Source organism: Trachypithecus francoisi, unplaced genomic scaffold, assembly GCF_009764315.1.
Source record: "Trachypithecus francoisi isolate TF-2019V2 unplaced genomic scaffold, Tfra_2.0 Lachesis_group9, whole genome shotgun sequence".
Taxonomy (NCBI): Eukaryota; Metazoa; Chordata; class Mammalia; order Primates; family Cercopithecidae; genus Trachypithecus; species Trachypithecus francoisi.
In genome coordinates this window covers 5,395,739-5,409,921 of record NW_022681474.1, presented here as the reverse complement: position 1 = coordinate 5,409,921, position 14,183 = coordinate 5,395,739, and the positions used below count along the sequence as shown (strand labels likewise).

The 14,183-nt window shown below is 50.3% G+C and overlaps 1 long non-coding RNA gene across 1 annotated transcript; it reads left to right on the top strand.

Annotated features, from left to right (window-relative positions):
• The first annotated feature begins 305 nt into the window (after window positions 1-305).
• On the top strand, window positions 306-13,759 carry LOC117082762. The gene is made up of 3 exons (XR_004436767.1): window positions 306-403; window positions 520-555; window positions 13,744-13,759. It is a non-coding gene; the product is annotated as an uncharacterized LOC117082762 (long non-coding RNA).
• The last annotated feature ends 424 nt before the right edge of the window (window positions 13,760-14,183 follow it).

Here is a 14,183-nt window from a genome sequence, read left to right as displayed (position 1 = left end):
CCCCGTGTGTCTTCACGTGGTAGAGAGTTCATTGATGCTCTTCCTCTTTTCATAGGGATAGCAGTTTTATGGGATCAATGCTCCACTCTTTTGACCTCATTTAACCATAACCATCTCCTGAAAGGCCCCATTTCCAACACAGCCACATGAGGGGTCATGGCTTCAACTTATGAATTAGGGGCAGGACACAATTCAGTCCATAGAAGGTGAGTTGGCCAAACAATGGCGTATTTTTAGCCTTTAATTGCAAGGCTGGTCTGAAAAAACAATCAAGGAGGAAGGGTGGAGTCCTGTGAGTATTCATTCCTAGACCTCACCTCCTCGTTGATCTTTTGCTCCAGTGACTGCAGAGTATGATGACGTGATAGCCTGATGGCCATTGCTCCTCTAATAGCTGGAACGGGTGAGTAACAGTGGTTATTTGTTTGAGGTGAGGTGGATATTTGGAGTTTGGTTCAGTTTCTTAGTTTGGATTTGATGCGTTTGGTTTTTTCTTCTTCTTTCCTACCCTGAGAATAGGAAGAGGAATGATTCCTGCCTGGAGAAGATGACAAGGTTTTTTGTTTTGTTTTTTTGAGACAGTCTTGCTCTGTCACCCAGGCTGAAGTGCAGTGGCGTGATCTTGGCTCACTGCATCCTCTGCCTCCCAGGTTCAAGCAATTCTCCTGCTTCAGCATCCTGAGTAGCTGGGATTACAGGTGCCCGCCACCAAGCCTGGATAGCTTTTTGTATTTTCGGTAGAGACTGTGTTTCACCATGTTGGCCAGGCTGATCTTGAACTCCTGACCTCAGGTGATCTGCCCACTTTGGCCTCCCGAAGTGCTGAGATTACAGGCCTCACCCAGCCTCGATGGCAAATTAATTGCCTAGGAAAGAAATGTCATCTGCGCTGACTCTTCCATTCAGCAGCTTAACATCCCTCAGTCCCGTCTGTCACCCCTAAGCTGTATCTCTCCACAGTCGACTCTGATTTTAAATAGTCCATTGAGTGAAGATATGAATAATAATGTTTCTTAAAAATCTATTTGGCAGGGCACAAATTATACTGCTAATTACATTATGTTTGGTCGGATCTTGAATTTCTATCCCCTGAGCACATCTTCCCTCTTGCCTGAAAACCCTCTGCCTTCCAATGTTCATGTTCATGATTTCTTGACATTCAGAGCTCAGATATTTAATCTGGGACAGCCCTTGCTTGCCTAGTGGCCCAGTGTAAAATCATTTGGTCACCCCATCACATTTTTCTTTTTTTTGGGGGGGGGACGGAGTTTCACTCTGTTGCCCAGGCTGGAGTGCAATGGCTCAATCTTGGCTCACTGCAAGCTCCGCCTCCTGAGTTCAAGTGAAAGCGATTCTCCTGCCTCAGTCTCCCGAATAGCTGAGATTACAGGCGCACGCCTCCACTCGTGGCTAATTTTTGTATTTTTAATAGAGATGGGGTTTCACCATGCTGGGCCAGGTTGGTCTCGAACTCCTGACCTTAGGCGATCGACCTACCTCAGCCTCCCAAAGTGCTGGGATTACAGGTGTGACCCACCGCACGCCCTGCCCACTCCCATCACATTTTTCACTCATTAGGTCCGGGACAGCCGGGATCACAGAACCATGGGACCAGCTTAGGGTGGTGGTAATTTGAATTTCTCAGGTGGAATAGAAGGTCTAGGAGATGGTGGGATTCTGGGTGTGACTGGGAAGTGGTGTGGACATGAAGGTCTTTGGGGATAAGGAGTTCAGGGTTATGAACTGGGCTGCCTTTACAGATGGGCTCCTAGGACTATGGCAGGAGCAGAAGTGGAAAGAATGAATCGGGTCCCCATGAAAGAGGACGGCTGATAGGCCAGGCGCGGTGGCTCACACCTGTAATCCCAGCACTTTGGGAGGCTGAGCTGGGCGGGATCACGAGGTCAGGAGTTCGAGACCAGCCTGACCAACATGGTGAAACCCCATCTCTACTAAAAACACAAAAATTAGCCGGGTGTGGTGGCGCATGCTTGTAATTCCAGTTACTCAGGAGGCTGAGGCAGGAGAATCGCTTGAACCCAGGAGGAGTTCGCAGTGAGCAGAGATTGCGCCACTGCACTCCAGCCTGGGCAACAGAGCAACACTCTGTCTCAAAAAAAGAAAAAAAAAAATGGACAGCTGAGCAGGCGGAAGAATCTTGGGGTGAAGCAGGAAGCATCCTGCAGGGAGAAGGCAGAGGAGGAAGACAGAGACCTCCTGCATCTCATCACATGCCAAAGCTACATGTTACAAAGAAAGATGTTCAATTTTTTTTTTTTTTTAATATAAAAGGAATGACAAAGCAATACTCCAGGATGGCGCCACTGCTCTCCAGCCTGGGTGACAGAGTGAGACTCCATCTCAAAAAAATAAAAAATAAAAGGAATGCTTTCGAAGTGATCATGAAGATGGGAGAACCCCAGTTCCCTTTTCCTGGACCCCAAGGTGGGGAAGAAAACCCCTTCTCCTTGTTGAAGGGCCGGATGAGGAGCCCATCCACAGGGAAGAAGGGAGTTTCTTTCCTACCAGGAAGGTGGAGCGAGCCCAGATTAGCATGGGAACCACCAGAAGGTAAACTGAGGCCCATGAAAATATTAAAGAGATTATTTGAGCAAATGGTGATTCGTGAATCGGGCAACCCCAGACGGCAAGTGGTTTGAGGTCTGAGGAAGGAGCGCACAGGAAAGGTTCCCTGAGTTGAACACAGAAGCAAAGAGTATATTGATTGATCACAGCAGAGCGGAGCCTTATACAAGCGTCCCAGCACACAGTCCCTAGTTACGGGGCAGCAGGCAGTTTCTGATGGGCCTAGAACACAGCCCTGAATGCTGAGTTGGGTTTGGGTTTGCTGACATAGGAACCCAGGGCCCTGGTGCAGCCTCAGTCTCAGCCCACTGATTAGTTATTCCAACAGAATGTAAGAAAGACTGCGGAGAAAGAGGCTGAGTGCATGGACAGGGCTGGGAGGCAGCAAGGCTGGGGCAGTGTGGTGTGTGCCCTGCCCAGGTGCACCTGGCTCTGAGAGACAGAGATAGAGGGACACAGAGACAGGTCCCACCTGCCGCTCCAGCCAATCTGGCGCCCTGGCACAGAGCTGCACCTGCTCAGAGGAGGGAATGCCGCGAGACCAGGGCCTTTGCCCAGTGGGTCAGCTCTGCAACACCAGCCGCTTCCTCCATGTAACCCAGCAACATGGAGAACCCCACAGACATGGGGGACTGACAGCAAGAGGAGCCAGAGAAGACGCAGAACGAAAAGAGCTCCCGGGCTGGAGAGGGTGAGTAATGTGGGGGCAGGGGGCGTAAGCCTGGAGAGACCAAGGTTTATTACCAGAACGTAAGCCACTTGCTGCAAACTCAGAATGTGTCCCGTGCAGCCTGGTGCACCAGTGGTCAAGTTCCGGCCACCCTGCGTAGGGTGGGCTGCGGGAGGACATGAAGGAGCCATGGGAGGAGAGGCTCTGGAATAGTCAAAGGACAAGTGAAAAAATCCGACTGTTCTCTCAACCTCACCTATGCTGGCATCTGAGAAATATGTGAACCTGTGACTCCTCAAGCAATTTTTATTTTTATTCATTCGTTTTGGAGAGTCTGACTTTGTTGCCCACACTGGAGTACAGTGGCACGATCACAGCTCCCTGCAGCCTCAACCTCCGAGACCCTAATGATCCCCCCACCTCAGTCTCCTGAGTAGCTAGGACTACAGGCATGTGCCACCACACCTGGCTTTTTTTTTTTTGACTTTTTGACTTTTTGTAGAGACAGGATTTTACTATATTGCCCATGGTGGTCTCAAACTTTTGAATGCAAGCAACCCTCGCACCTCGGCCTCCAAAGTGTTGGGATTACAGGCATGAGCAATCACGCCCAGCCCTCCTCAAGCAATTTGATACAGGCAGAGAAAACAGAGGGCTTATTAATTTCAGAAATAAATGATTTAATTGGATTACAATATGTTGAGAGCTAACGCCACATAACACTACACAACACTAACAATAATTACTTTTGTTGTGATGAGAGAACGATTATGTATTAACTTCATAAAACTTTGTGGAGGGAAGGCATTGCAGAAAATAAAAAGAAGCATTAAGTCCCTGGAATACTCCTGTCTTCACTTTGGCAGCTCAAATACAAGCCTCAGTGCCTTTCAAAATTTCTCTCTGGAACCATTCGTATTAGAACCAGCTGGAAAGTCTCAGGCCTGCTCTGCTGCAGTAGAATCTCTGGGTTTGGAGAAATACCGGCGTTTGCATTTTTAACAAGCTCTTCCTTGATGCTTAGTATATTAGCACTAAGGAGAAACTATAGATATATAGTATATATATGTATATATACACACACACATATATATCCTTTCATTTTGCTCTATGCAATCCTTCACGAAGTGAGCAAGGAAAAAAAACTTTCCTGTACAGCACAAATTCACATTTAATAATCCTCCTCCAGTTCTGAGTTTGTTTTGTCTAGTCCTAAAGTTGCTTTTAATAAGGGAGTAGTGATCCTAGCCCATTGAGCTTATTTGTTTTATAAACGATGCTTTGATTTCTCAGGCAGGCTGGGTTGATGTTACCCTTGGCATCCTCCCAGAGAATTTTAGTGCCAATAAGAAAATCTGGGTGTCTGCCGCCCTCCTTATTTTACCCTTGGATGACGTGAGCAGGATGTCTTAGGATGTCCCCAGCTTTAGACATCTGAACTCAGAGCTGTGTAGAGACCCGTGAGTTTACACCCTGGCTAGACTTCAAGAGCAACAGGAGAAAATCAAAAGGAAAAGTCCATGCAAAGAGGACCTTCACCAAGGACACTTTGAGGTCTCAAGGAGGCTATGAAAGTCAATTTCAATAACATCTGGATCTTGCTAGATGTTAAAACCAGCTTGCGGTATTCGTGGCTGTCCGCGAGAGACAGGAACGCTGCCTCCCTGCTTAAGCTCCCAGAGGCAAAGAGACATGAAAAGAACATCCCGGAAACAACATAAATGTCTTGAAGATGAGGTCCATTCCTAGGAGTTGTGTAGAACACCCCAAATAAAATGCCCTGATAAAGCCTCATTCCTAAGAACAGCAGATTAAATTCTACTCCGTTCCAATGGACTCTTTGTGGGCCAGAAGGTGCCAAGCAATCAAATACGCCGTGCCCGCCTTCCCTCTCAAAAAGAAAGCTGGCAGCAATAGCCTGGGAACCCAGCCCCACCTCCGCCAGTGCCGCCCCTGCCTGCTCTGCTCAGCAGCGGATCCCCAGCTTCAACGAATCCCCCCCTTTCCTCTGTTTCACGTTGGACTTCCACAAGTGATTTCCGCTGATGGAAGCATCCTGCTGCTTTCAATATTCTTAAATATTTGAAAGCCAACCAGGTCCCGTGGCTCATTCCTGTAATCCCAGCACTTTGGGAGGCCAAGGTGAGAGGATCACTTGAGCCCAGGACTTCAAGACCAGCCTGGGCAACATAGTGAGACCTTGTCTCTACAAAAAAATCAAAAAATGAGGCAAGAGGATGGCTTGAGCCTGGGAGGTAGAGGCTGCAGTGAGCTATGGTTGTGCTACTGCGCTCCAGCCTAGACAATGGGGATGAGAACCCGTCTCAAAAGAAGGAACAGTAGGCCGGGCGCGGGGGCTCACGCCTGTAATCCCAGGACTTTGGGAGGCTGAGGTGGGCGGATCACGAGGTCAGGAGATGGAGACCATCCTGGCGAACACAGTGAAACCCCGTCTCTATAAAAAATAGAAAAAACTAGCCGGGCGAGGTGGCGGGCGCCTGTAGTCCCAGCTACTCGGGAGGCTGAGGCAGGAGAATGGCGTGAACCTGGGAGGCGGAGCTTGCAGTGAGCTGAGATCCGGCCACTGCACTCCAGCCTGGGCGGCAGAGCGAGACTCCGGCTCAAAAAAATAAAAGGAAAAGTTTGAAAGCCATTGTGTGTAGCACTTTCCAGAGTAAAGAGGAGTATCTTAGGCCAAGAAGAATGACCTGCCCAGGGGTCACGCAGCTCATCCATGTCAGAGGTGGGACTTGTTAGCTTCCCAGGGTTCTTGTAACAAATTACCACCCATGCAGTGGCTTCCAGCAACGCAGATGTGGTACCTAACAGCTTTGGAGATCAGAAGCCCAAAATGGGGCCAGGCTCAGTGGCTCATGCCTGCAATCCCAGCACTTTGGGAGGCCAAGCTGGGCAGATCACCTGAGGTCGGGAGTTCAAGACCAGCCTGACCATCATAGACTCCAGCTTTACAAAAAATTAGGCAGGTATGGTGGTGCACGCCTATGGTCCCAGCTACCTGGGAGGCTGAGATGGGAAGATCACTTGAGCCCAGGAGGTCAAGGATGCAGTGAGCTATGATTACACCACCGCACTCTAGCCTGGGCAACAAGAGTGAGACCTCATCTCAAAAAACAGAAATCCAAAATGGGTCTCCAAATGGGCTAAAATCAAGGTGTTGGCGGGGCTGCATTCCTTCTGGAAGCTCGAGGGGAGAACCTGTTTCCTCGTCTCTTCCAGCTTCCTGCTGCTGCCCAGGTGGTTTTGACCTGTGGTCCCAGCCAGTGTTCTCCTCACTCACAGCTGCTTGTTCTCTGGCTCTCTGCCTCCCTCTTGCAATGGCGCCGGTGATTCCATTGAATTCACCTGGCAAATCCAAGCAATTTCCCCCAGCTGACGAGCCTTCACTTAATCACGTGTGCAGAGAGCCTTTGGCTACGTGAGTCAAGCTACTCACGGGTTTTGGGAATTAGGACATCGGCATCTTCAGGGAACCGTTACTCTGCTTACCACGTAGAACCAGAATCCAGGTCTGTTGGCCCCCAACCCAGGTATCCCTACGGCTCTCAGGTCCTCACTGCCCCATTTGTCGTCTTGGGCCCCTCGGAGTTCAAGGTCACCTCTGTGGCTCAGAGACAGCAGCAGAGAATCGCCCCTTGAAGTGGTGGTTTGGTATTGTGTGCAGTGCATGTACCGCCAGAGACTCCATAGCACCCACCCCGCCCCATATTACCTAACTCCTCAGAAGGCAGGGCGTTTGCCCCTTGGGGTCAGAGTGCATCTTGGTGATCCACTGAGAAGGGTTAGGGCGAAGACTTTTTATCCAGGAAGGAAGGAAGTGCCGCTCACCTGCTGGTGACTTCTTGGGAACCTAGGGAAGGGGGGACGAACCACCCCAGTGTCCATGAGTCCCTGAGTGCAGCCTGTAAATGAAAAAGTGTCTGAGACAGGTCTCAATCAGTTTGCATGTTTGTTTTACTGAGGTTAAAGACACGTGCTCAGGAAGCAGGACTGTGCCTTTCTCCAAAGATGATTTTGAGGGTTTCAATATTTAAAGGGGGCCGGGCAAGGTGGCTCACATGTGTAATCCCAGCACTTTGGGAGATCGACGCAGGCAGATCACTTGACGTCAGGAGTTTCAGACCAACCTGGCCAACATGGTGAAACCCCACCTCTACTAAAAATTCAAAAATTAGCTGTGCGTGTTGGCGGGTGCCTGTAATCCCAGCTACTCAGGAGGCTGAGGCAGGAGAAGAGCTTGAACCCAGGAGGCAGTGAGCCGAGATCATGCCACTGCACTCTAGCCTGGGTGACAGAGCAAGACTGTCTCAACATATATATATTTAAAGGAAAAAGGGTGTATACTGGGGAAAGAGTAAGAACTTTTAAGAAATGTGGGTAGACAAGAGGCAAATGGTTGCATTTTTGGGGGTCTTTGGTCAGCCGTTCACATGTGAGGAGGGATAGAGGAACAGTCTTAGGCATTCATCTAGCTCAGTGAATCTGCATTTTTACATAAGAGATTATAAAATAAACAGGGCAGAGGAAGCAATCAGATATGCGTTTGTCTCGGATGAGCAGGGGCATGACTTTGAGTTCAGTCCTTTGTCCCACACCTGTGTAGATAAGCTATCCATTTACATGATCAGGGTGAAACGCAACAACTGTTTCAGGGTGAAGACCTCAGGGCCACAGGGGATTTCTAGTGCGCAAATTGTGAGAGAGGTAGGCAGCTTTTTCTTCTTCTTCTTTCTTCTTCTTCTTCTTCTTTTGTAGCTACCTCCTTTAGGAATAAAATGAGAGGCAGGTTTGCCTGACTGCAGTTCCCAGCTTGACGTTTCCCTTTGGCTTAGTGATGACGGGTCCAAGATTTATTTTCCTTTCAAACCCCAAGGCTTGGTACAAATCCCCACCACTTGTGTTGATCAGAAATCAGCAAACACAGGAACCAGGATGGGAAGAGGAAGGCAGGCTGGGCCGCTGGCGTCCGTGGGTCTGTCTGATACCAGGATCAGGGAGGCTGCCGGGACAGGCCAGGGCTCCCAGGAGCAGCGAAGGGCTGGCATCCAGCACCACCCAGCTGAGTCGCCTCCGTCACACTTCAGAGCCCACTAGGCCAACAAGGATGAATTCAAGAGGAAACGCAAGGGGCTTCCGACTAAAGATACGTGCACCAGGAATTCCTGCATGCCTTGGTGGGTGTGCCTGAGAGTCATTCTCCCTCCAGAGAGAATGACTGTCCTCCCTGCTGGAATGATAACATTCCAGAGGTGTCACTGACCACTGTCCTACAACCAGCAGAGGCCAAGAAGGCTGTGAGCCTCCGAGAAGAGCCAGGTGGGAGACGCGATGCCGGAGCGCGTGAACTGTGACCCCTGAGCCAAGCCTCCCCTGTCCCTCCCCAGCGCTGGGCAAACTGACAAGAATAATGGCAGCAGCACTTTGGCAGGCTGAGGCAGGTGGAGTTTGAGACTCCTGGCCTGGCCAATATGGTGAAACCCTGTCTTTACTAAAAATAAAAAAAAATTAGCTGGGCATAGTGGCGGGCACCCTTAGTCCCAGCTACTTGGGAGACTGAGGCAGGAGAATCTGCTTGAACCCTGGAGGCAGGGGTTGCAGTGAGTGGAGATCGCGCCACTGCACTCCAGCCTGAGCGACAAGAGCAAGACTCTAACTCAAAAATTTAAAAAAAAAAGAATAATGGCAGAGCCTGAAGTCGGAGCTCCCTGAGAGCACGGAGGAAGTCTCTGCCAAAGCCAGTTGAGAAAAGGCTTGATGGTAACTAGAGGTGAATGAAGACTCGTTAGTCATCTAGGAGAGGGGTGATAATTAACCAAGAGAGGTCCTCTTCAGTCTTAGCCCTGGAGGGGCACTAGCAGGTTCCAAGGGCCGGTTTCAGGGGCTTGTGACCCACGCAGTCACAGGGCCTCAGGCTTGGTTTAATAGTCTGCTGTTGTCATCTTAAAGTAATCAGTCATTTTGTTTGTTTTTAAACACAGGGTCTTGCTCGATACCCAGGCTGGAGTGCAGTGGCGTGATCACAGCTCACTACAGCCTCGACCTCCCAGGCTCAAACTATTCTCCTGCCTCAGCCTCACGAGTAGCTGGGACTACAGGCGCACACCACCACACCTGGCTAGTTATTTAGTATTTGCAGAGATGGGGTCTCACCATGTTGCCCAGGCTGGGCTCCAACTCCTGGCCTCAGGTGATCCTTCCGCCTTGGCCTCCCAAAGTGCTGGGACTATGGGCATGCGCCACACTGCACCCGGCCAGTAATCAATTTTGAACAAGAGGCTCAGCATTTTCATTTTGCACTGGGCCCCACAAATTATGTAGCCGGTTCTACAGGTCTGTCATCGCTGTGTTTGTATGGGACTGAGGGTTAGGAAGGCAGTGAAATGCCCAATCTCTCAGCTTCCAAGGCAGATCGCTCATCTAGTCATGAAATCAGATTACTCTTGTTTTTTTTTTTTTTTTTTTTTTTTTTGAGGCGGAGTCTCGCTCTGTCGCCCGGACTGGAGTGCAGTGGCCGGATCTCAGCTCACTGCAAGCTCCACCTCCCGGGTTCACGCCATTCTCCTGCCTCAGCCTCCTGAGTAGCTGGGACCACAGGCGCCCGCCACCTCGCCCGGCTAGTTTTTGTATTTTTAGTAGAGACGGGGTTTCACCGTGTTAGCCAGGATGGTCTCGATCTCCTGACCTCGTGATCCGCCTGTCTCGGCCTCCCAAAGTGCTGGGATTACAGGCTTGAGCCACCGTGCCCGGCCGAAATCAGATTACTCTTGGCAGATAACTCCCTCCCGCCCACTCACCCCACATATGCACCCACATATGCACACACAGACGCACCCACACACGCACCCACATGTGCTCACTCACGTGCACACATACACTCACATACGCACACACACAGGCACCCACTTACACACATACCCACATACACACATCCCCACATACGCACACACACAAACCCACACATACTCACGCGCACACATGCGCATACACGTGCACACATGCGCATCACAGGCGTGCACACATGCACCCACATACGCACCCACATACACGCACACATACGCACACACGCACCCACATACACACATACCCACCTGCACACACACGAACCCACATATGCACACACACCCACATACGCACACACATACGCACACACAAACCCACATATGCACACACACCCACATACGCACACATGCACACACAAACCCACATATGCACACACACCCACATACACACACATGCACTCACATATGTGCACACTGATGCGCACCCATATGCACGCACACAGGCACCCACACACGCTCACACATACACACCCACCTACATGCCCACATACACACACAACACACACACACAGATGCTCACACAGATGCTCACACATATGTACTCAACATCACACCAAACTGAAGGTCAGTGATGCACGTAGGTGGGATCAGGCCATGACTAAGAGTTGCTCGAGGGAATTTCATCACATTTCAGGGAAATAATTTGGTACTCAGGTGATGGGCTCCTGTTCATTTCTACCATGGCTCAGTGAACTCAAGAAAAGAGCTGAGGCCAGGCAAGGTGGCCCACACCTGTCATCTCAGCCCTTTGGGAGGCTGAGCGGGGAGGATCACTTGAGCCCAGGAGTTTGAGACCAGCCTGGGCAACATAGGAAGAGCCCATCTGTGCAAAAAAGTTAGCCGGGTGTGGTGGCTTGCCTCTGGTTCCACCTGCTGGGGAGGCTGAGGCAGGAGGATTGCTTGAGCCCAGGAGTTGGAGGCTTCAGGGAGCTGTGATCTTACCACTGCAATCCAGCCTGGGCAACAGAATGAGACACTGTATCCCCGCACCCTCCCCCCAAAAAAGAGCTGAACTTCAAAACTAGTTTGAATATTGGGAATTAAGTTCTTTAGCAGCCCCAGCCACCACTGTTACAACAGTACCAGCGCACAGGGATGTGGGGAGAGCCCCCCTCGGTCCCCTGGAGGCCCCTTCATCCCAGGAGGTTCTGTTAAATGTATGGCTGGCCAACCACTGACCCCCACAAGAGCAGACTCCCAGAGCCATGGGCTCCTCCTACTTGTTTCCTACTGAGTCCTCTCTTTCACTGTCAACACTGTGCCCCAAATCAATGTGCCCCCTTCAGCAGCAAAGTTGGTACTTTTTTCCGGTCAGCCCCTTGCTAATAAAACCACTGCCAGAACCGGGGAAGAGGGAGGGGCTAGGAACAGAGCAGAGCAAAGGCTGCAGACTCCTGCTGCCCCGGCCTGAAGCTTGAGCTCATTTTCATGAGTAAACGCTTCTCAATTTGTTTTCTGCTTTTGGCCAATCTCCAAAACCCTGAAATGGTCGTTTTTGACTTTTTTTTTTTTTTTTGCAATTTGATCCTAGTCTTTTTGGGGAAGGGGGAAGGACTTGCTGACATTTTCATGTCTCCATAGCTATATATTTGGCTGCTAAGGGTTTTTTTTTAATTTTAGGGTGGAGAGGTCTGACGCTGTCACCCAGGCTGGAGTGCAATGGCGTGATCATAGCTCACTGCAACCTCAACCTCCAGGGCTCAAGTGATCCTCCCACCTCAGCCTCCAGAGTAGCTGGGACCACAGACATGCACCACCATGTCCAACTAATTTTTTAAAAACATTTTGTAGACATGGGGTCTCACTATGTTGCCCAAGCTGGTCTTGAACTCCAGGGCTTCAGCGATCCTCCTGCCTTGGCCTCCCAAAGCACTGGGGTCACAGGTGTGAGCCACTGCAGCTGGTGGGCTTTCTACATTCTTTAATGTGATCAGGCATGAACTTCCCAGTTTTTCACTGTTTCCACCACCCCTCTGGCACTACCCTTGTCTTGCATCTTTAATGTACATTACCTGCCTGGCCCTGGAAGGCTTTTGAGCTTCTGAACCGCGGCGGACAGGAACAGCACCAGGACATGGTCTTAAAACTGTACTGGCCGGGCGTGGTGGCTCAAGCCTGTAATCCCAGCACTTTGGGAGGCCGAGACGGGCGGATCACGAGGTCAGGAGATCGAGACCATCCTGGCTAACAGTGTGAAACCCCGTCTCTACTAAAAACTACAAAAAACTAGCCGGGCGAGGTGGCGGGCGCCTGTAGTCCCAGCTACTCGGGAGGCTGAGGCAGGAGAATGGCGTAAACCCGGGAGGTGGAGCTTGCAGTGAGCTGAGATCCGGCCACTGCACTCCAGCCCGGGCGACAGAGCGAGACTCCGTCTCAAAAAAAAAAAAAAAAAAAAAAAACTGTACTGGAGGCCGGGCGCGGTGGCTCAAGCCTGTAATCCCAGCACTTTGGGAGTCCGAGACGGGCGGATCACGAGGTCAGGAGATCGAGATCATCCTGGTTAACCCGGAGAAACCCTGTCTCTACTAAAAATCTATATATATATAAAAAACTAGCTCGGTGGGGTGGCGGGCGCCTATAGTCCCAGCTACTCGGGAGGCTGAGGCAGGAGAATGGCGTAAACCCGGGAGGCGGAGCTTGCAGTGAGCCGAGATCGCGCCACTGCACTCCAGCCCGGGCAACAGAGCGAGACTCCGTCTCAAAAAAAAAAAAAAAAAAAAAAAAACTGTACTGGAATTGTAATTAGCGAGAATCCTTCCACGAACATCCACCATTCTCCAAGGCCTTTGTGCTAGATCCCCGCACAGAGAAAAGCATAGAAGATCCTTGTCTTCAAGGCCTCTGAAATCCTGGGGGAAATGAGGGGCGGGAACACATAGCCATAATTGAGTGCAATGCCTGCAGCATGTGGTCGGCACACGTGTGTTCTCTGTGGGTGGGGAAGGGTGAGATTCTTCCGGTGAATACATACAGACCCTGCGAATGGCTTGGAAGGTTCCTTTCCAAATACTAAACATGAATTAGGTACTTAAACACGTGGAATGAAATCGCTTCCGTTAGAGAAAATAAATAGGTGCATCCTACAAAAGAGAGAATTTGAGGTGCGGAATGCTCTGGACGGCTAGACGGCATCTTGTTGGTTGAAGGTAGAGAGTGAAAAGAATACTGGATGGAGAACCCAAAGACGTGGGGTTTGGTCCTAGCACTGCCACGATGATGCTACCTGACTTTGAGCAGATCATCTACCGTTCTGAGAAATCAGCTTTTGCATCTGTGCAATAAGGAAGAGGTGAGGCCAAGTGTAGTGGCTCACGCCTGTAATCTCAGCACTTTGGGAGGTCCAGGTTGGAGGACAGCTTTGACCCCTATGATTTCATCTCCACCCCAACCAATCAGCAGCAAGGCCTAACCACTCTCACCCCTTCCCCCAAACTGCCTTTGCTTTTATTTGTATTTTTATTTTTTGTGTGTGATAGGGTCTCACTCTGTTGCCCAGGCTGGAGGGAGTACAGTGCCACAGTCACAGCTCACTGCAACCTTCAGCCCCTGGGGTAAGGTGATCTGGGACACAGGTGTGCACCCCAACAGCCAGCTAATTTTTTTTTTTTTTTTTTTTTTTTTTTTTTTCAGAAACGGGGTCTCACCATGTTGCCTAGGCTGGCTGGTCTCAGACTCCTGAGCTCAAGCGATCCACCTGCCTTGGGCTCTCAAAGTGCTGGGATTACAAGCCTGAGCCACCACACCCAGCCCCAAACTGCCTTTGAAAAACACCTAACCTACGAGCCTTCAGTGAGTTGATTTGATTAATAGCTCCATCTCCCGGCCCACATCAATTAAACTCTTTCTTTACGTCAATGCCATGGTCTTTATTTGTGCAGTGGGCAGGAAGAACCTGTTGGATAGTTACACCAGACTGGGGAACATTTCAAGACCCCCCCCCCAACCACCCACCCTCTGTACAAAACGTAAATTAACTGGTATGTATGGTGGTAAGTGCCTGTAGTCCCAGCTACTTGAGAGGTTGAGGCGGGAGGATTACTTGAGCCCAGGAGTTCAAGGTTGCAATGAGC